Source organism: Diadema setosum, chromosome 15 (genome assembly GCF_964275005.1).
Source record: "Diadema setosum chromosome 15, eeDiaSeto1, whole genome shotgun sequence".
In the NCBI taxonomy this organism is placed as follows: Eukaryota; Metazoa; Echinodermata; class Echinoidea; order Diadematoida; family Diadematidae; genus Diadema; species Diadema setosum.
Window position 1 is genome coordinate 27,687,574 of NC_092699.1, and position 23,847 is coordinate 27,711,420.

Consider the following 23,847-nt stretch of genomic DNA (forward strand, 5'->3'; position numbering starts at 1 on the left):
TCCAAGGCCTTCCCTCGTATACCATAATGAGACAATTTATGAAGTAAAATTTCGTGATTAATTGTATCGAAGGCCTTGGAGAAGTCCAGGAAGATACCAACAAGATGGGAATGGTCATCTATAGTATGTGCGGCGTTATCAATAAACTTCATTTAAGTAATAAACTTCATTTAAGTAATCCAAAGCTTTTACTTGCTCAAATGTCGATTAGACATCACGGTCCGGATACATGGAACACTCTTCCTGAGGAGTTGAAACAGTGTGCCTCCTTGTTTTCATTCAAAGCAAACTTAAAGAAGCATATTTCATTACAGTATACTTCAAATACGAATTAAGCACGAATGATTTATATGACTCATGTTGGTCTCCCGATAGCAACATCGCATGTCGTTCCCTCTTCAAACCATTTCTATTATTATAAATTCCAGCCTATCTGCCCCTGTGCACTTTCAAGTTGCACTTGCACGCACTTTCACCACCATCACACAGAGTTTATTTTCCCCTGCTATCTTCGCAGCAGAATTTATATTGTTACGAATCTAGTACGTCCCTACCTTTTCCTCGGGCCGGCCATCTTTCAAGCAATGCTTACAATGGCGGCCCTCTGTATTATCGCTTCTTATATAATATTGTTATTGTAATCCCTGCTGCATAGACATGCACACTGTAATATCATATGATTAATTTCCCTTTATATCGTTGTTTATGCAAGTCAAACGACTCTGTTTTAGATATACTTTGTATTGTTTCCCATGTTCATGATTATATGTAATTTATGTATATTGATTTGCAGAAAATAAAGTATCTATCAAACAAACAAACAACATGTTAAAAAAGTTGAGCCAACGGCATTCTTTAAACCGAATACTAGTAAACAAATCATTGATATTACTTGATTTTCAGAATGATGCAAATGCTGAAATGTGATGTGTGAATTGTTAAAAGAGCTATCCACTTAATATGCAAACCCTCAAGTGCAATGTTTTAACAGTGTACGGAGTCTGGTATATTTCCCGAAAGACTGAAGATAGCTAGAGTTGTTGGAATTCTTAAGTGGTGTCCTCCTGACGTATTGACATATTATCACCAAATATCGGTTCTATCTGTTTTAGTTTAGGGGAAATGCATTTCATCTATAGGCTTGTTTATTTTCTTACAAAGTGCAACATCATAAAGAAAATCAGTATGGATTAAGAGCGGGGCACTCCACATCTTCTGCTTTATTAATTGGTTTTATCCACAAGGTGAACTGTGTAATAGACAGCAGGACAATTTTACTGGCCTTATTTTTCGACCACAGTAAAACATTTGATATGCTTTTTATCATGAGATCATTTTAGCTCCAAAATTAAGTCAATTGCAGAATTCGCGCTGTTACTACAAAACTGAAAAAATCGTAAGCAATCTGTATTCATTCCAATGTATCAGAATATAGACTCATCAAAGAATAAATGAGAATGTTTCTGATGATTGAATATGTCGTTTATTCATAGATGATACGAGCTTTTCTATTCTCATGATAATGTGTTTCTGAAAAAGCTTTTTTTAAAAAAAAGAATTGCAATCAGTTACAACCTTGCTCCAAACAAACGAATTATTGATATAGATTATCAAGAACTAATATTATAGTTTACAAAACAAAATGTAACACTGACGCCGAATCTATTAACATGCGTGATCCCCGAATTAGAGAGGTTGTAGACAATAAATCAAATTGGTCAAATCGAATTAATTTTGTATTGAAGTGATTTGAGTGATTTTCGCTTACCTCTATTAATTCATGCACTTCATTTCATTAACAATTTATTTTAATCTGTCTATCATCTATTACCATTTCTTACCATGGTGACCTAGTAATTGTAAATCTTTGAACACTTCAAAATCTAGCTTTTGAAAAGATATTCTCTTCAATAATCATTCTGATACTTATTATTGTTAAGAGTACTTTTTATCCCTTATGATATGAGACATCTTTTATTCTGTTTGTTTGTCATTGTGTGTTTTGACTGTCTTTGCTATGCCTTGTAATTATTACTTTATATGCCTTTAAACGCATATAAATTTTGACATTGAATGAAAATTTTATAGGTTAGTCGTAAATAAGGGTCTTTTTATTTCTGGCTGCTGTCTATTTTGCTGTTTTTTACTGTTCGCCTAATATGTTTGTAATTATATACTACAGTCGATGTCTTGCTTTTTTATTTTTAGATGTTTCTTACTTTGGTGAAATTAAGAACATGAAACTTTAACATTATTGATATGTCAATATGACAAAACACGAATGATATATATGTCCGCGAAAAGTGACGTGTCATTCAACAATACCTTGAATGTCTTTAAGCCTAGTTTAGTCTAAATGGAAACAAAAGATTAGAATCCTTCTTGATACTAAACTAACGGAAGGATTTTATCCTCGTGACATTATGGGATATCCGGTGCTTCTGCTCATATTCAGAAGGGCTAGGATCAATGTCCCATGCTGAGTGACGTGGTGCAAAAGGCCCGATAAACCTGTTAAAAGGTGATCTCCTCTTTCAATATCATATAAAGGGATACAAGCGTGCGCTCATGATAATAACTTGTAATACACTGCAAAAAGTCCGGTGTTAAATAGTGAACACCGAGCTGGCGTTAAATTTTCGGTGCTCATTTATGGTGTTAAATTAACACCTCCGGGTGTCACTTCCAAATTTTAAACTGTTTTTTGAAGATTTTCTTAGTAACTGCACTTCTCGTTGATTTTCAATTTAAACAAGACGATCAAGAATTTTACATTAAAATACTAGATTTTTGAAAAAAATGTGAAAATAAATTTACACCAAAGTAACACCAGCTGGTGTGGTCTCTTATTGAAGCTGGACGGGTGTTAAACCATTGATATTAACACCAACAAATATCACATCAACACCAAGTGGTGTCATTTTTGAATTAACACCAGTACAGTGTCAAAATAACACCAGGTACAGTGTCAAATTAACACCACGAAGTGTCAGGTGAACACTTTTCAACACCATCACAGTGCATTTTTAACACCTGTGGGTGTGGTCCTTTATTGAAGTTTGATCGGTGTTAGATTTAACACCACGGGTGTTAAATCTAACACCGATGTTTTTACAGTGTATTCATAATACAGTGTAGTAAGTTTATAAATTTTAATGTACATAATCTTACTCAGGTGTTCCTACTGAGGAAAAGAAAATCATTCATTATTTTTAGAGGTAACGCTAAATTATGGCTTTTGTGTATAAAAATGGCACAAATTACGATAAAAAACATTTGCAAAAAATGATTATGACCTAAGAAAACGTGTCGAATATGGCTTGTTAGCATAAATGAAAGAAATACGTAGCTTTTTAAATGTGACCTGAACACGGTTGGAGGGGAATGAAACTCAAATGTGCTGGTACATTGAGTGTATGCGCCAATATAATTATGTAGAAAACTCCAACATTCCACTAAATGAATTTCAAATTATCACACTTAACATCAGCCCGTAAATTGATTCAAATGTGCTATCACTTCCTTGATCTTTTCACATTGTCGGTATGTAATCACACTTTATATGTAATGATAGCCTACATAATGTTCAACTTCACATTTCTGAATCACATCACACAAATCTTTACATAAACATTGAATGCATTGTCATATGCAGATATGGGTCAAGGACTGTTTCAGCAACATCAGATCCAACTAATCTTATCCATCTATCAAATATATAGAAAAAAAAAATCAAATCACAATTTCATTTTGTTTTCATAGTATATATTATCATGAAATAATCCACAGCTTGTGTGGTCAACGTAGAAGAATGGAACAGTATACTCTTATTTTGTTCTATAGCTCTGATATTATTGCTATAAATCTATAGTAATCATGGTAATTAAGGACTGATAAATGGGGGTCATCCCACGAGACAGTCATACGGTCCATGAATGTGATGTTCCGAGAACCAGAACTGCATGGATTAGAAATGAATCCATGAAAGCAAATACCAGACTGTGTTTGTTAAACTTTAAAACCATGGTAATAGACATTGTTCTGAAGCACTACTCCTCCGTAGCATATCTAATATAATCTCTAAATGAATCACATCAAATGCTTTCATTATATAAGGAAACATTAACCTAATTTGCCGGTCTGATATAAATTGTTTGCAGCCAAAGTCCATCCTATCTGTGATTTTTAGGACAGCAGCAACTGCGGAATATCTGGCAAGAAAATCAAAAGTACTCTTGAGCTGTTGAAGTATATTGTACTTTTTCACGATTTACATTTTTTGTTTTTTATCTTTTGGTTTTTATTTAGTGATATAGAGCAAAAAAAGTCTGATTTAAAGCATAATGCAAAATTAGCATATTTTGTTAGCATAAATGATTTTTTTTTTTTGGGGGGGGATCAACTCTACAGTTTTGTAGATTACATGGCAGACAACGTTTAAATTTCTCTTCAAAACTGTATGCCCTCTCTGAATTTAACATCTCTATAGGATAGCACACCCCATATACAACCAACACCGCAAGCTGTTCTTAGGATACCCGTAATACGTGTGTATGTGTACAAGACTTTATGTGAAAGTGCCTTTATCTAGAGATCATCTAACTCATGGTTCAAACAAATCCGTTTATTTTCTTCATTAATTTGTTTCATTTATTCAAACTGAAGGATAAGTTTTGAGGAAAAAAAAAACTACATTTACCTGGTGCAAATTTCCTCCTGGACTATAGCATTCCTCCAGGTTGAAGATAAACATCTCATATCAAAAAGAGGTTTTAGGATAAGGGTTTTGTTTTTTCCTTTTTGTAGATACAGAGAGTGACCACTCACCCCAAGAACCATTGGCGCCACGTTAGACATTTGTACCACAACAGGCAGTGCCTCTTTTGTTGTTGTTGTTGTTGTTGTTGTTTTGCCTAAATTGGCAAATCTATTATTTGTCCCTTTCAGACGGAGCAACAATCGCTGTCCCCTTCCCTTGTTCTCTTTTTTTTTCCAAGCTAAACGAAGCTATTGCAATTATCTGATTATTGTTGTAATACTTCATGAACACATTTGCGCTATGGTAAGTGATGCATTATGGCATAACTGTGAAAATTACAATGGGATGATGACGACAACAACAACAACGACAACAGCAGAAAATTAATGAAACTGAGGATGGTGGAAACAAGTTTCATGGTTACTCGCTACACGTTAAAAGCGACAGTCAATTAAGGAGATCACTTTGATATCTACAGTCTAACGAGAGCTCTGGTAATGATTCAGTACCTCTCTCAATGTGATTACTTTTCTTTTGTTCAGTTTGTTTTTAGTACCACCGGTGCATGTCAGTATTGTGCACTTTCAGTAATATACAAAAATGAGCAACTTCCATGAAGTTCTTTCTTATATACAAAGGCATAACACATGCAGGCAACTCCATTTATAACATATATAAGTCCTCGGGACCGACAGTTGTACATGTAATGCATCGAACTTTCGTTGTAGCCAAACAATAGAGACTGAAATAGATATGAAATAATAATCATCAGACCTGAAGTTTTACTTCGTTGTAACTGTAGAGTTCAGCTATAACCATGTTCGTTATAACAGGAGTGCACTGTATAATGATTATTTCTATGTGTATTGCTCGTACAATGATTTTACATGCGCCATGTTTTTAGTGCGGATACATTCAGGTGTCATGTTGAATCAATCATCTTTTTCTTTCTTTTTTTGCCTTCATTTCGAGACTTTGGACAGCATGGTTGCCCGAATGTCAAAGTCAAACCTGGGCTTGCTGAGCAATCATTTGCTAAATTCTCCTAAATTCTCGTAGAGTAGTGAATCACATAAAACTGTAATGGGATCAGCATTGATTTTTTTTCTCATGTCTTATATGACTTTTGCTTTTTTCTTATGGACTACTATGCCATATAGAAGAGAAAACATATCATAACTACTCTTAGAAATATGCCACTAAAGACAATAATGTGATGCGTTCAATCCGTGACTGATTGGTCATTGTCACCAAAGAACAGATTGCCGTCAAAGAATAGATATATGAAATTGAACTAAATTGATTAGAGAGAGAGAGAGAGAGAGAGAGAGGGGGGGGGGGGAGGGGGAGAGAATCACAAGGATTCGAGCCTGTTATTTTGCGGCCAGCTACATGAATGTACATGTTCTACCCATATTAAAGACAACGCATTACCACCATCTCCCTAAATCGAATCCTAAATCAAATCCAAGGTTTAATGTCAGCCACATTAATAGACGTAATTCTGTCGTCTAGATAGCAAAGCAATAGAAGGAATACTCGTGAAGTCTGTGCTATTGTTTAGCTTATCTAGCTTTCTGAGATCTGTACGGCCATGAGAAGATATGAGAAAGAACTTGTGTAGAAATAGAAAGTAATCAGTGATGTCACACAGATCACCTTATAAACGACAAAACAAAACCAAAAGGCATACGTACCTGAAAATTGCCACAGTAGGAATGAAAGCCAAATGGAGACCGAAACTCCCTGGAATAAAATTCAAACCAAGAGACATTTATATTTCCTTAAACAAATGCAACAAAATTAACGATATATTTTGTTGTTGTTGTTGTTCACTAATTACAAAAGTAATGTGAACAACATAGCAGCGTATATAAGATTATGTTGTCCGAAATCATCATGTCTTTTTAAATAAGTTGATGCAAAAAGTGTCCAGACTCACACTTTCCAATTAAACGGGTTATTTTGCTTGAAGTAGACAGAGAAGCATTGGTACAGGTGGTAGCAGTATCAGTATAATTCCACACATTAAAGACCCTGGGTGGTGTATATACGAGTAGTTAGGAATATCACAAATCAAATGCGTCTATTGAACAAAATGGCTGAAAAATAAGAAGGCAAGGAATTAAAAAAAAAAACTTAAAGCAAATTATTTCTTGATTTTTTTTTTAATGTTAGGTCTACTATAACTCTATTGCTTCAAAGCAAGGACATTGTCTTTGGCCTATAAGAACCATTAAATTGGGAACCGATGGCAAGTCGCCTATCATCTGCCCTATTCACACAATCATCTGCCCTATTCACACAAACACCAAAGAATTACTTAATCTTTTTTTTAAGTTATTTCAATTGATATAGAGTCATCTTCAGCATTTGGTTCATATAAGGGCTAAGTTTTATACACCTTCGCCTGTTACCGTTGAACTGTAGGCCTATTGTTATATGACCAACGCTCAGTCTGTACGGCAGATCCATCTAATCATGTCTTCTGAAACAGACTTTAGAACCCATCTAAACATCTGACGCGTTTCAGGGAAACTATTCTGGGGCAATGAAGTTAATGAAAAAATGTATCATATTGTTAAGATGTCAAATGATTTTGAAGGAAGGAGTTTGCATGGTGGTGTACATAGCATATTATGATCGGTTTTCGGTTCACCATGTTGTGTGAGTCCCTAAAAGGACTGATGAAATGGAGGACTCAACGTTTCGGACAGTTGACTGTCCGTCCTTTCCTTGCTCTTCCAACCCTCTCTGGTTAACAGTCCTTTTCAGGACTACACTCACTCCAAAAAGAATACTCTCGCTCAATTTTTTGCTTCTTCTCCTACCTTCTCATTCCTCCTTCATTTCAACAGTCCTTTTATAAGGACTCACACATGGTGAACCGAAAACCGAGCATATGCTGTGTTAAAATGTCATACTGGTATAGCTCTAATATCCTTGGTTGAAAAACAATCAATTTTTATTTACACTCACTTTTCCTCTTTGTTTAAACCCAACAGATTGTGTTGCTAGAAATAGAGACATAAGTGGTTGTTACCCGAGTTTGATCACCGCAAGACTCCCTACTCTGCGGGTTTAATCTTTGATTCCAATACCCAGAGGCTTCGGCTTTACTGCCTTCAATACACTGGATCGTTCACAGCGTTCATTTTTTTACAATTTATTTCAAAATAATGTCATTAGGTTATGATATAAACTTACCCTTTGGTGATAACGATTCCCAAGTCCGTTCATCTTGTTCTGAAAGGGAGTGAAACACAGATTCATCCGATATGCACTTATTCAAATAATATGTCACGTAATATGCTTAATGCACATGTAGGCCTAAATGACGTATTAATGAAAGATTCCCCTTGTTGACATCACAATTCCCTTGTGGTGTTTCGGACAATCCCTATCAGCGTTTCTGCTTCTACGAACGCGTGCGCTGTTGCGCGCCCACAAAGTTATACAAGTTATACAAGAGCTAATTTCGAAAAAGCCATTAGATTAACTTTGGGTTACATATCATATGATATAATCACCACCTCATACTTTTCTATCGATCGTGTACGAAAAAAAAATGACGAAAAGTAAATCTTTATGTTATTATTAAGCGTAAAACATATTATTCATTATTCAATAGCTTAAGAATAATGGTCAGTTAGACCACTGCAGGGAGGTGACTTCTCACCTCCCTGGTTAGACATGTCAGGATTTGAGACTAGGACGTAACTGCGTTTCAATGAAAAACTGGAAATGTCAAAATTGTATGTACTTATACACTGTTATATGGCAAGCTGTGCGGAAATTACGTCATCATTTCGCTAATCGAATTAACTGTTAAAAAAAGTTTCCTGACAAATTACATTAATAAAGGCAACCCAAACCCAAAGAACAATGTGGATAGAGTGAAAGCAGTAACATAAGTAGAACACATCGGTGAAAGTTTGAGGAAAATCGGGCAATCGATGCAAAAGTTATGAATTTTTAAAGTTTTGGTGTTGGAACTGCTGGATAAGGAGACTACTAGAGGTTGTGACGTATGAGTGGACTACAATATAAAGAAAATATAACGGGAATTCAATAAAAAATCATTTTTCATGAAAATAACACATTCCATCAACTTGATAATGACATATGTTAAGGGTAGCATTTATTCCCCCTGCTTTCTGAAAGCGGTTAGTAAGGTACTCTTTCATTTTGCTAGAAAAATGAATTTTTGTAGAATTCCTTATATATTTTCTTTATATTATAGTCCACTCATACGTCATAATCTCTGGTAATCTCCTCATCCAGCGGTTCCATCACCAAAACTTTAAAAATTCATAACTTTTGCATCAATTGTCCGATTTTCCTCAAACTTTCACAGATGTGTTCTACTAAATGTTAATGTTTTTACTCAATCCAAATGGCTCTTTGGGTTTGCATTCCCTTTAACTTCGAAATGTCATAACTTCCTTAATGTTCACTCGATTTTGATTAAATTTTCATTGCTGTGGTAAGAAAATTGTACTCCTTTTCAGACTAACTTTCAACTGCACTGGAATTCCCCCTTATTAAGATTAATTAATTAAATGGGGAAATATAATAATCTTTATAAATAATTTGTAGATGTTGCTTGTTGGAAAATAAAAATAAACACTATCAGGTTTTTCAAGTATTCCCCCCCCCCCTCCCGGGGAAATACTATTAACCAAAACATTACAAAGGCATCAACTAAGTTATAGTTTGTTACAAAAAAGTGAAAATTAGAGAAACAAAGCAAACAAAGTGTGGTTTCCTTTCTTTCTGTGGAGGAAAATGTATAGTTGTTGTCATGGTAACTGTTATTAGTGTAGCTTAATCAAGAAGGTGAACGTGCATATCCTTTGCAAGGCGTACATGATGGGACTACCAGGTAGTGCTGATGGAATTAATTGAGTGATGAGAAGTTTCAAGTTGAGTTTGTCATTGAAATAACGTAATCAACATTTGTCCTTCAGTGCAGTTAATCGAAGGTGCAATATGGTGAGACGTGATCAAAATCATCAAATGATCTCCTTAATGCATTAAGGCCACATTGTTTATAGGGAGTACCATCCAATCATTGGATTTTTTCCATCCTGAGTAATTAATTCTTTCTTTGCATTAACATGACATTAATCCCCCAAACATGCAACAGCGTTAAGTTTGTCTATAAAATTAATGAACGGGAGATGTCGGGTTTTGTTACTCTCAAACACACAGTCCTGTGGAATTCCACTGAAGCAATTCAGTTTGGTCAGCGAGATGAGATGAAAAACCATATGAGTGTTAAAGAGTATCATATCAACATTGGCCGTTTTATCAATTTTAAAACACAAAGATTGATAGTTTATTATTGCACAAATCAAAATCATACTGAATTTATAGGTATTATCATTGACATAGAGTCAATGATAATCATTTGTCTGATCATTTCTCTGTTATGTGTGAGCTTAATTCAGTCAAGCCACATGCACCATCTAAGAAAATTTCTTAGATGGCTGTATTGGCTGTATAGATTTAGATTCATTGAAGCATGATGTGGCTAACAGTTTATTATGTACAGACACTCCTGACGATCTTACAGAGTTGGTTATCTTATACAATGATACACTTAGTTCAATTTTGGACAAACATGCACCTTTGATTACCAAGACTGTGTCATCTCATCCACGGGTACCATGGTTCACAGATGATGTAAGAACACAAAAAAGAATAAGAAGGAAAGCTGAGAAGAAATGGTTGAGAACGAAATCTCCTCTTGATTATGAGAATTTAAAAGCTGCCCGTAATAGAACTTTATTTGTTATGAATAGTGCCCGTCGTACATATTACTCTCAAATGATCAAAGAAAATAGTTCAGATCAAAGGTGTCTCTTCAATGTTACTAAATCACTGCTGAATATGACAAAGCTTCATGTTGTAATACCTCACCATATTGATAAGAGGACATTTGTTGATGATCTGGGAAAATTCTTCTGTGATAAGATAGTAAAAATTCATTCTCAGATTGAGTCCTCTGTAGATGATGAGATTTGTCCATTTGATGATATAGATTTTCAGATTTCACACAATGCAAACTTCAATCATTTCAAAATGTTATCTGTAAGAGATGTTGAGAAATTAGTTTCTAGTCTGAGCAAAAAGTCCTGCTCCTTGGATCCCATGCCAACAAACCTTGTTTTGCATTGCACAGAATCACTCCTCCCGGTCTTTACTAAACTCATCAATGTGTCTCTCTCCAGTGGTCTCTGTCCATCTGAGTGGAAAGTGGCACTAGTTAGGCCACTTCTCAAAAAACGTGGTATGGAAGTGAGTTATGACAACCTAAGACCAGTTAGCAATCTACAATATGTATCAAAACTGGTTGAAGGAGCTGCTACTCAGCAGATTTTAGAACACCTACAGGGTAATGAATTGCTTCCATGTATGCAGTCCGCATACAGGCAGTTTCATAGCACAGAAACGGCCTTAGTTAAGATCAAGAATGATATTTTATTGGCAATGGATGATAAAAACGTAACATTTTTGGTATTGCTTGATCTAAGTGCTGCATTTGATACTATCGATCATGGGATATTAGTGAATATATTACATTCATCTTTTGGCATGAGTGAGTCTGTCCTTGCATGGATTGAGTTTTATCTTTTTAACAGACAGCAAAAGATTATGATAGAGGATGTAATATCAAAGAATTTTGATGTTCCATACGGGGTGCCTCAGGGGTCACGCCTTGGGCCCCTTCTTTTTACACTTTATACAAGTAATCTGATCAAGAGTATTCAATGTTGTTTCCAAAATATTTCTTGTCATTGTTATGCTGACGATACACAGTTGTATATTCCTTCAGTCCTGATAGTGAACAACACATTGATAGTATTTCAAACTTAGAATCCTGTATATGTTATGTCCGTTCTTGGATGTCCAAACATAAGTTAATGCTTAATGATGGAAAGACTGAGTTTCTTGTTGTTGGGACACCAAGACAAGTAGCAAAGCTGGATATTAGTAAGATATCAGTTGGAGATTTGGAAGTTAAACCATCGAGCTCTGTGAAAAACCTGGGTGTATGGCTTGATTCTCGTTTAAACATGGAGAAGCATATATCAACCACATGCAAGTCTGCTTTTTATATGTTGCATAACTTGCGTCACATTCGTAGATATTTGAGCCAGGAAGACGCTGAAACTCTTGTTCACGCATTCATTAGCAATAGGCTTGACTATTGTAATGGGCTATTGTTTGGTTTACCAGATTCACAGATAACCAAGCTTCAGCGTGTGCAGAATGCATGTGCGAGACTTGTGTCCAGTTCGTCAAAATTTTCACATATTACACCTGTTTTGAAGAAGTTACATTGGTTGCCAGTAAGACAGAGAATTTATTTAAAAATTTGATACTCGTTTATAAAGTATTGCATGGTCAAGCACCTGGTTATTTATCAGAATTGATATCAATGAAATCACACTCATATTCTCATAATTTACGAAGTACACAGGATAAGTTGCTTCTAAAGCAATCTCACTTAAAAACGAAAGTAACTTTAGGGGACTGTGCCTTCAGCTGTGCTGCTCCAAAACTTTGGAATAAATTACCTGAGAAACTGAGGAAGGCATCATCACTTGTTGTCTTCAAATCTTTATTGAAGACTTATCTTTTTTTCAGAAGCCTTTGATTAATTTGTTATTTATTTTCGTGTGTCTAATCAGTGACAGGAGCTCTGTTACATCACAGCGCAGTAGAGTATATTTACATAGTAGCTGCGCTATACAAATTTGTCTAATTATTATAAGATTGCTTTTGAATTATCATAAAGCCAACAAGACCGCTCAACAACATAATGGACAAAGCAATTGCAGTATAAATCATACAGAACATATCAATCAGAGCCACAAAAAAATTCCTCCATATGCATTCTCCAACGTTTTAATACTACAATTTTAGCCATTAGAACATTAGCACATTTAAATCATATCAAAAAACAAAAACAAAAAAGCTGCAGGAACTTTGCGAAATCCTCTTAAAATCCCGTACTTACCCTTTATTTGATTAACTGACATTACTAAAATACAAAATGTTAATGCTCAATTGCTATTTATGCGAAAGATGCACTTTCACCGGTATTTAGAATTTTGTTCGTATATAATAGAAATCTCCGATTTTACTCTACACATGCGCGTTATGATATTAATTTCAATAAGCCCAAAGTGCAAATTGCTCATTACTCCCTTATTACCCAAATACTTGTAAAACTTGTAAAATCTTTGATTTGATTTGATTTGATTTGATATATAATTGTTCCACATGTTAAACGTAAATATGAAAATACAATCGATATAGAACATGAAATAAGATATTACGTCGTACGCAAGAGAAAAAAAAAATCAATCATGAAATGTGAGGAATCTACTAAAAAGCAATTAATTTTGTATTGTATAGGTCTCTAGATGAAAATCTAAAGTCTTACTAAACAACATACAAGAACGTGGAAAGGAAGGAGCGCGATATGGAGGAAAAGAGAGAAAGAAGATAGGAAGAATTAAAGCAAGAAAAAAAATCCAAGAGAATACATTATAACATACCTAGATAGCAATCTGCAAATTCATAAAGATTCCTTGTCACCCGAGCTACATAGTTACATAACAATATGCAATATACACATGATACACGATGATAGACAGTATCTGTAATTTGTTACAATTTATTGATGTTTTGTTTCCAACAACTTATATAATAACGAAGTATTTCATTTACCTACTTCCTCCCACTTTCAATTCAATTCATCTTTTTTCCTCTTTTTTTTTTCGTTTCCAAACAATATAGACATGGGAAACACAAGCCTCAAATTAATGGTATATTTCATGTAACATACTATCACCTGATCAATAGGAATACATCTTGTTTTTTGATGGAAATGAAAATTGAGTGGCTGCTAACAACCGAACTTGTATAGTGCAGTCCCCTCACTTACTTGCGTTACATCATTACAATACATTTATACAAAGCTTACAAAAACTACAATACCGTACAAATTCAGCCAATGCAAACATACACTTGAGATTATGTCCAATCACTTAGCATCGATGGTAACAAGACGCATACACACACACACACACACACACACACACACACGTAGTCACATGAAAGAAAACAAGAACAAGCGGAGGAATACAATCAGTTTTTCGCATTGATAACACCCAATATGATTAAACTCTCTAAATGCTACTTCAGGGTCTTAAAATATAACATCTTAGCTGTATTTTGCAGAAAACCACATCCGATTTGGTCAAGCGGTCACAGAGAAATGTGGATTGTTGTAAAGCATGTCATGAGTCTGATTCTTCCAAGTTTAGCACTTCGATGATCTTGTGTGTGAATACAATAGACAGAACTTGGAGGGAAGAAATTCCTGACATCCTCTACAAAATTCCTCATTTCTCTTTGACCACTGAAGCAAATCGAATTGGGTTTTCTGTAAGATGTTGGCAATGAGTTATAGTTTCATAACCTGAAATTGTATTTGGATTGATTCACTATTCTTGAAGCTATCATTGTGGAGGGTACCGTTGTATTTTTTTTTTTTTTTTGGGGGGGGGGGGTTGGGACATACGGTATAGTGGGAGGCAGCGTTACCACAGTTGGAAGGCCACGGAATGGCATGAATGGAGCGACCCAACAGCAATTGAGATGACAGTGACCAGTAACCGAATGGATGAGCACACAGTGGTCCTACCAGCAAGACATATAATTGTGCTGTCCGTTTATAATACGTCAATAACTCAGTTGCTTACTGGGCATGTCTTGTTCCATTTTTGTCTTGCTGTTTCTGTTTTTGTTTTGATATTTCTATTTATTAGACAGAAATGCGAGACGGAGCTGTTTTTCACGACACGTGTTTAGTTTGATACACAGCATGGAGAGTCCATTTAAACTTACCCACCCCCGAAAAAAAAAAATCAATAATGCGAATAAAGCATGACCTTTATTCGCATTTGGCAAACAGAGAGTTACAGAAAGAAATGTGTATCTGAATATAAGAACGACCCAAGTCCATGGAAGACCATTTCGAGTAAACTTAAAAAAAACTTAAAATCTTTTTTATTTGTCCAATAATATTCTATTTAACTGTGATGGGAAGGCAACATTGTATATACAAATTAGAACATATTATTATGACAATTAACATTTACATTAATTGTGGAGAGGCCATTTTGTGTGATGGACTTGGGTCGTTCTTTGATTCATGTAGGGCTCACACCCATAAATATTTCCCCATAGGAATGTGTGTTAAAAATCAAATTTCAAAAAATTCTGTAAAATAGCTGGGAGAAATGAGGTATTTCAGTTTCACTAGCCTGGATAAGTGAGATATACCCTTTCATCCATCAAATTTTCAGGGTGGATTCTTCAGTCCAAATTCTGTCCAGGGGTCCGCAAAGCCAGACTACGAGTTCTTGTCACTCAAAAAATCACCTATTTTCCGTACACGTACCCAATGAAATATAGTCCCCTCAAATTCCATCAGAAAAAGCTTTCATCTTCCAACCAAAATGCAGTTTGTAGAGGAATTCATACTCAATATGTACAGCTATTCAGTTTTTTGCCAAACCACATCATTGATTTTTAATCAATTTTTTTCTTTCATTTATTTTGGTATCTTTGGTACGAATTTGTGAAGGGGTCTGGGACATTCCATTGTATTTACGGGTGTGAGCCCTATAGCTGAGGTCATATTTCTCATTTGACTTTTTAACATCATAAATGTGTTTTTGATGATATTTGCCCCTACATCATATGGGAAATTACACATTCAAGGGTTATAAGGCTTCTCAAAGGGACACTTTTGAAAATCATGCCCTTTGGGGTTAAAAAAAAAAAAGATCTTGCAGTGTTGATCACTTCTTCATAAGATGAATACATAGATGCAGGCAGTAATCCTTGACTATGGGGGTGTCATCATTACCTTATTGCCTACAAAGTACTTTAAAAGACTTTGTTTTGTCAAACAGACTATAACTTTATGAATTTATTTTGACCTGTTTCAGTGGTAGCCAAAACAAAGAAATACATTAAAATAACACAGTCATTCAAAGTTGTGTGATACTGAGGACTGCTATATACAAAGATCTAGTACCACAATAACATAATAAGAAAACAAATTGTAGACAAGCAGAGTTGGGGGGGGGGGGTAGAGGAGAGGGGTGGGGGGGGGGGGTAGGAAGGAGAAGGGGGGAGGGAGGAAGAGATCTGACACAATAGATCAACATAAACCAGCAGAGCTTGTATGGGATGAATACTTCCAATAGACTTGTGTGGATTGCATGCATCCTCTATAGTTGAGGTCATATTCCTCATTTGACTTTTTAACATCATAAATGTGTTTTTGATGATATTTGCCCCTGCATCATATGGGAAATTACACATTCAAGGGTTATAAGGCTTCTCAAAGGGACACTTTTGAAAATCATGCCCTTTGGGGTTTAAAAAAAAAAAGATCTTGCAGTGTTGATCAGTTCTTCATAAGATGAATACATAGATGCAGGCAGTAATCCTTGATTATGGGGGTGTCATCATTACCTTATTGCCTACAAAGTACTTTAAAAGACTTTGTTTTGTCAAACAGACTATAACTTTATGAATTTTGACCTGTTTCAGTGGTAGCCAAAACAAAGAAATACATTAAAATAACACAGTCATTCAAAGTTGTGTGATACTGAGGACTGCTATATACAAAGATCTAGAACCACAACAACATAATAAGAAAACAAATTGTTGCCAAGCAGAGTTGGGGGGGGGGGGGGGGGGTAGAGGAGAGGGGTGGGGGGGGGGTAGGAAGGAGAAGGGGGAGGGAGGAAGAGATCTGACACAATAGATCAACATAAACCAGCAGAGCTTGTATGGGATGAATACTTCCCATAGACTTGTGTGGATTGCATGCATCCTCTATAGGGCTTACACCCATAAATATTTCCCCATAGGGATGTGTGTTAAAAATCAAATTTCAAAAAATTCTGTAAAATAGCTGGGAGAAATGAGGTATTTCAGTTTCACTAACCTGGATAAGTGAGATATACCACCCTTTCATCCATCAAATTTTCAGGGTGGATTCTTCAGTCCAAATTCTGTCCAGGGGTCCGCAAAGCCAGACTACGAGTTCTTGTCACTCAAAAAATCACCTATTTTCCGTACACGTACCCAATGAAATATAGTCCCCTCAAATTCCATCAGAAAAAGCTTTCATCTTCCAACCAAAATGCAGTTTGTAGAGGAATTCATACTCAATATCTACAGCTATTCAGTTTTTTGCTAAACTACATCATTGATTTTTAATCAATTTTTTCCTTCATTTATTTTGGTATCTTTGGTACGAATTTGTGAAGGGGTCTGGGACATTTCATTGTATTTACGGGTGTGAGCCCTATACATGGTATTCTGCTATAGAGATGAGAGAAGGACGAGAGAGGGCGCTATGATATGAATGTAAGAATGACCCAAGTCCTTCATTCTTACATTCATATAAGATTTAACTCATTTATTTCAGGCACTTCCGCGGGTAATTAGGATTTATCATTTAGACACAAGATGAGTCCATGCATAAGCTACAATTTCCGGCCATGTCAAAATTGAATTTGGCCAAAAATTGGACTTGGGTCGTTCTTATATTCAGATCTTCAAATGTGAAAATTAGATTAGTAGTCAATATTCTTCTCTGGGTTTCTCGTAAGATGTTTCTTGCTAGTTGCTGGGTTAGCTGGGAAGAAACCATAAGTCAGTCTCATAAATAATCACAAATATCGCCACAATTTGGATGGAGGTGCACTATCCAGTTGCCGTGGAGAGTGATAAATGCTTTGGCAAATGTCTGTAACAGGTTAAGGGTGTGTGGACTAACAAACCTTCGGAATAACAAGCCTTATTTCTTTTTCGGATCAACAAACCTTCCGATTTTTTTTTTTTTCATTTTCGGACTAACCTGGCTTGGGCATAGCGAACCTTATTTCATCTTCCTGCAAACGAACCTTCTGAATAGAGAGCCTTTGGAATTACTAACCGTAACTGATGTATCGTTACAGATCGCCAGCCCAACGAAAGATAGCATAAATGCTGTGCTTTTGTGAAATCGTGTGAGTATTTCCGATAAAAATAGTGACGACGTATTTCATTCATTCATTTATTCATTCATTAAATTTCCACAAAAATACATTCTTTATGTACATCTACAATCCAGATCGACCAATAGAAACAATAGCATGACAATATTCGTTGTCTAGTATTTGGCATTATGATACGTATTGCATTGTCTATCGAATATTAATGCAGCTTATTCTCTCTTTTTTTTTTTCTTTCAAATAAAAGACTCATAATTAAACTCAAATGAAAGACTCCGGCAATTCAGAATTGTTTATTTTTTGTATCAGAAACAATTTGTTCAATGAGTAATGTATCTGTTAATTAGCAACAACAAGAAAAGAATCTGTGCACTGTGGTACCCATTGCTCTGAGGCAGAAAATAGGTTAATGAGAGAATCCAGATTTGTTATTGTTTAGAGAATCTGCGCATTTGTTACATTTTTCTTCTAATTATCTATAAAGTTATATGATTCATTTTAAAAGCTTCTTTACAAGCGCCTCATCGTAAACATTCTTATGATTGACAATCAAGTGATGCGTGATTGATTGCTTTGCTCGCTTGATTTTTTTTTTCTTTGATTCAATTATGTACCTTGGCAACCGACTGCAATAAGTCAACATCAAAGTCCTTCAACCCATTTTTTTTTTGTCGATTTTACAGTGGGTAACAAAGCCTGCTTGCCAAGCAGAACCACTCCAACGGCAATGACAATGTTGTCTTGGTTGCCAGTGCCGCAAGCCTGCTTAACCATATCCACCTCGCTTCGTTTCTCAATAACCGCATAGGCCTACATGAAGATAACTTTATGATTGTAGACACAGGCATCGATACACTATGGTTTGTTTCTGACAACCCCTAAATTTTCACTAACACATACACACTCACACATATAAACACATATACACTTTAGCCAAATGTGACGCTGGGAATCATGAACTTGACAGTAAAATAGATCATCGTGAGTTGGATTCCTGCGGAAATTTCAATTTACACTCCTAACTTGTTAAAACAATCACCCGTTTTTATTAACCCACGTGATATCGCCCACTCTTACTTTGAAAAAAAAAAGACAGATGAAAGATAGGGCTTCAAATTAGGTCCTATGGCCTGAATATGTAAAATGTTTCTGCCAATGCATGCGTCTGTCTGTACACAATCTATGAGCCTACCACTCCAAGCCGGTAAACTTTCGTATTATAGCCATTGGGACAAGCTACCGCTATAGTCGCCTCCATTTCCCACGGACTAATACAACTACAAAGTTTACCATAGATGACTTTTTCAACTTTTTCCTCCTAGCCTAAGCACTTTAGACATGTATAGACTTATCCGCCTTTAACGACGTTTAACAACAACAATAACAAAACAACAGCATCGTATTTGTACAGCAGATGTTTGTTTAAGAAACTTTTTTTTTTTTTAATTTTTCGTTAGGCAGCACAGTGCTCACACGCTGTTCGGGAAGAGACCCTGTGTGACGTCAACAGTAGGCCAACCAGTATTGTTGCTTTTGTTTTTGTTTTGTTTTTTCAAGGCAAGAGTAGCTCTGCCCCCGTTTTTGAGGTAGGCCTACTCCGATCAAGGTTACCCGCTGAGAGCTCCGCCTCCAGGACAATTGACAGAGCGGCTGAACTACGGCTCCTGAAACTGGGTTAGATCCGAACAGGTTGGTCGCTACAGGAGGACGCAAAGGCTCTCCTTGCTATACTTCATAACAAATGACGGACAATTTTTTTCGTAAGTGTTGTGGGTGGACTTTGATGCGTCTGGTGCTTACGTGAGTATTTAAAAAAAAATCCAACAGCATCGAGTTTAACTGCATGGACGTAGCTCAATCGGAACAGTAAGGAATTTTAGAATTTACTGGGGATATTCTTTGCACAGTTCTATACATGGTGTAAGCCTGCAATTATACTTAAAGCCATGCATTGTTATGCTCAATTGACTGATGTGATATGTACGCTGGCGTTACCCGCGTGATTAAATGTAAGTTTACGTGCTGTTGTTTTGAAAGGTTTATGATCCTTCAGCTAAGAAGAGGGCATTCATATCCGAATATGCAGGTAGGTTCCTCAGGAATAGAAAACCTAGTGACGTAGTGTATGTATATATGTAATGGGATATGTTAAACGTGTAGTTACATATTGGATAACCAGCCATTCGTATCGTATGTCATTTGTATAATGCGTATGTATGTGTGCGTGTTTCTGTACATTGTCGTCTTGTGTGTGGGTGACTCTGCATGATGTCTTGTGCTATACGAGATCCAGCAATACTTTTTTTTTTTCAAATTCATTTTTAACAATGGTTGTGTTGATTTTAGGGGTTAAATTTCCACCCCCGTAAAAACCGTCGTGTTGTGAGATGTGAGATGACACGTCACAATGAGATAGTGATATATGAGAAATGAGATGAGATACCCTACATGTTGCACGGCCCCTTGGCAGAGCAGTTCCGAGTAAGCTGAAAGGGCTCTACCCTACTGAAAGAAAACGGAATAAATGAATAAATGATTAAATAATCAAATACATACATCGAGATTGATTAATTGATTAATGAACATTGACCACATTCGCGAATAAATCCTATGACCTTTGTGTAAAAGCATTTGTTTCTGCAAAAGTGTTAACCTTTGACCTTTTGATTTTTTCCTCTTATCTGCTTAAAGTACTGTCGTTACGCTCGCTAAGTTTGTTTCCCTGGGGGTGATCAGTACCAAAAATACGACAGATAAGGGGAGCGTGAAATGACCTTCACTAGAATTTCTGACAATTATCATCATATTTCTCTACCAGTCTCCATGTATGCAAAGAACAGAAATGACACTGCCAAGGAACATTATAACGCTAATAATCCCGTTCTCCAAGAAATTCTGGAATTGCAGTTAATGTTCGGGAGGATCCGCATCGGGTTTCCGTGGGCGATTGAATAATACAAGCTTTGAACAGTGATGAAAGTAACCAGTATTCTTCTGCTTGTATGCAGTCAAAACTCATAAACAATCACGCGCAACACTACTGAAGATGAAGCAATTATTATACACTGCTGAAAGCTGACCTGGACTCATATTGTCTTCAAGGCAGTGTTGTGTCGTACAACTTTGTCCAGAAACACACCTACACACACACACACACACACACACACACACACACACACACACACACACAAACCTAAACAAACCCAAAAGAGGAACATGGTCAGCGTGATTACGACATTGAGCCTTTACTGAGGTTGCTGACGAGGAAAGAACAGTCCAGCATATTTTGAGAGAAAGTATCGCGTGATTGATTAATGTGTCTTTGATTACCTGAAGAACTTTGCAGAGGAAACAAATTTTGACCTCTTAGGCCCGAATTCACGAAGGTGGTACAATTGAAACCATGCTTTATCCCATGGACAATTTGTATGGAGCGCCAAGTGTCACATGGCCGATTTCGTTACGAAATCAGTCATTTCGTCTTTCACACGAAATGACTGATTTCGTAACGAAAGAAAAACTTCATGTGTATTGTCATGGAATTACTACTGCTACATTAAAATTTCTGAAATGTCTGAGCCTCCTATGTCATCATCCTTGTTCAGTGTAATTTGTTTAAGGTTTTTCAAAATATTGTTTCTCTGCTCAAGAACCACAATAAAATTTCAGAATTCTATACGTGGAGCTGTCGATTTATGTACTATAGATGTGAAATTATGAAAATCATCTGGAATGCCCCTTTAACTTCATATGTTGCCATTAATGGGTCGGTCAAACTTGAAAGAGGCCTATTGATATATATATATATATATATATATATATATATATATTGGTATTAAAGATATTATTGCGTAATGTTATGTAACCGACCATGACCTGTAACTGTTCACCTGAACCTCGGTGAGAAAATACTTTGCCATGCTTTGCTATTCAGAGATCCAGGTGTTCTAACTTTGTGTAATAGTGAAAGCAGACAGACCTCTCCTCTCTCCTTTCTCCTATCCCTATCTCTATGCAAGTCATCCCTTCCCTATTTTCCTATATGTTATGTATTATGTACGAGGGCTGCATGCAAATCAAGCAATGCTTAAGCTGTAGCCCTTCTGCGTTATTCATTGCATCACTGTTCTGTTGGACATTTATGTACAGGCAATGAAGAAATGTATTGCTGTATATTCTAAAGGTAATGAAAAAACTCATTTTGTTAGCAACTAATGTTCATGTATATCCATTTATATGTATGGTACCATTAATGTATAATTATTATGATATATGTTTATGTATCTGCATGAGCAATGATATAATGCAGGAACCAATAAAATCAAATCAAATCAAATCAAATCAAAGATCAAATCTTTATGCAAAAATTCTCGCTGTATTCCGTTTGACAATTACTTCCCAGTTACTGTATAGGTAACATCCTATCCATGACTTGTACACCTTTACGGCTTCGAAAGTCAATCGTCTATCAAACGAAATGACTGATTTCGTAACGAAATAAAACATGCGACACTTGGCGCTCCATACAATTTGTCCATGGGTTAAACCATGGTTTCAATTGTACCGCCTTCGTGAATTCGGACCAAAGGGCCGGTTTGTCTTTAGTCCAACCTTTGACTTATTTGATCCACATTCTCCTTCTTCGTCTTCTTTTATAAAAGACCCTAAAGAATCAATAAATTGACTTCAGTGAAATCAGTAAGATTTTATCACACAGTGATGAAGTCTTCATTAACTGAATCCAGTTCAAGTATGATTTGCATCAAGCACCGTGTTTTACACCAAACTGTTAAGTGGTTCCTATTTAATGACATAAGACATGAATCTGGAAATGCGGGTTTTCATGTGTACCTCATTTTGCCACATTAATGCTGTATGAGGAGTCAGGTCTAATGCCGCAGGCGGTGCTGCATGTACAAAATAGATGCTGATATAATGTGTAACGTGCGTACGTTCTGGAATTGCATACGAAAGGAATCTATGTTTCATTATTGCGAGCAGTCCTCGAATCATGACGTTTGAATCAATTATTGCGCCAATGTCACTTGAATTTAATTCCAAATGTGTTCTTCTTCCATGTCCATTTCCTTTTGTAACAAAATGCTTCCTCTCTGGTTTTGGTTCCCACGATCCAATCCCCCTCCCCCTTAATTCTTTTCCGACGGATATTGTTATTGTTAAAGTACGAGTGCCTTCAACGAAGGAGTGTTTATGTTTGAAGCTCCTTGCTCCGACAAAATCAGAGAAGTCGATTGTCCATGGCGTGCCAAACCCAATTTTATTTGAGGCACGAGGTGATCCGAAAGCCAGAGCTCTTCCTTCTGCGTTTGTTAAATATCCGTAGAGACGAGTATATTCGCCTGCTCCCTTGACTTCCCATGTGATGAAGGGGGAAGCGAAGTCACTTAAAGGAGACCTCCGGATGATTTTCAGATTTTTGCATTTGAACAAGTATAATTTAATTATACTAAGGACAGAGTTTCAGAATTTATGGTAATCAATATTTTCACAATTTACATGAACAAAGATGATGACATGACAGATGACAGGGTCACCATAAGAATGCATGAGTTGGGGCTCATTACCAGGAAGCAGAACAAAAGAAGAAGGCACGCATGGATCCACAGGTGAACTAGCAAGCAAACGGTATACTGTAATTGAATTACACTGCTACATTTCTGAAATATCTGAGCCTCCTATGTCATCATCCCTGTTCAGTGTAATTTGTTCAAGGTTTTTCAAAGTATTGTTTCTCTGCTCAAGAACCACAATAAATTTCAGAAATCTATACATGGAGTTGTCGATTTATGTACTACATGATATGAAATTATGAAAATCATCTGGAATGTCCCTTTAACTTCCTATGTTGCCATTAATGGGTCGATCGAACATGAAAGAGGCCTATTGATATATATATATATATATATATATATATATATATATATATATTGGTATTAAAGATCAAATCTTCAGGCAAAAATTCTCGCT

At 36.1% G+C, this 23,847-nt stretch overlaps 1 protein-coding gene across 1 annotated transcript in view; it reads left to right on the plus strand.

Annotated features, from left to right (window-relative positions):
- The first annotated feature begins 19,548 nt into the window (after positions 1 to 19,548).
- The window catches only part of LOC140239343 (polyamine-transporting ATPase 13A3-like), a 46,615-nt gene continuing 42,316 nt past the window's right edge, over positions 19,549 to 23,847 (plus strand). Inside the window, exon 1 of the mRNA XM_072319220.1 lies at positions 19,549 to 19,659. The gene's annotated coding sequence lies outside the window, so the exon portion shown is untranslated. The remainder of the gene's footprint in view (positions 19,660 to 23,847) is intronic.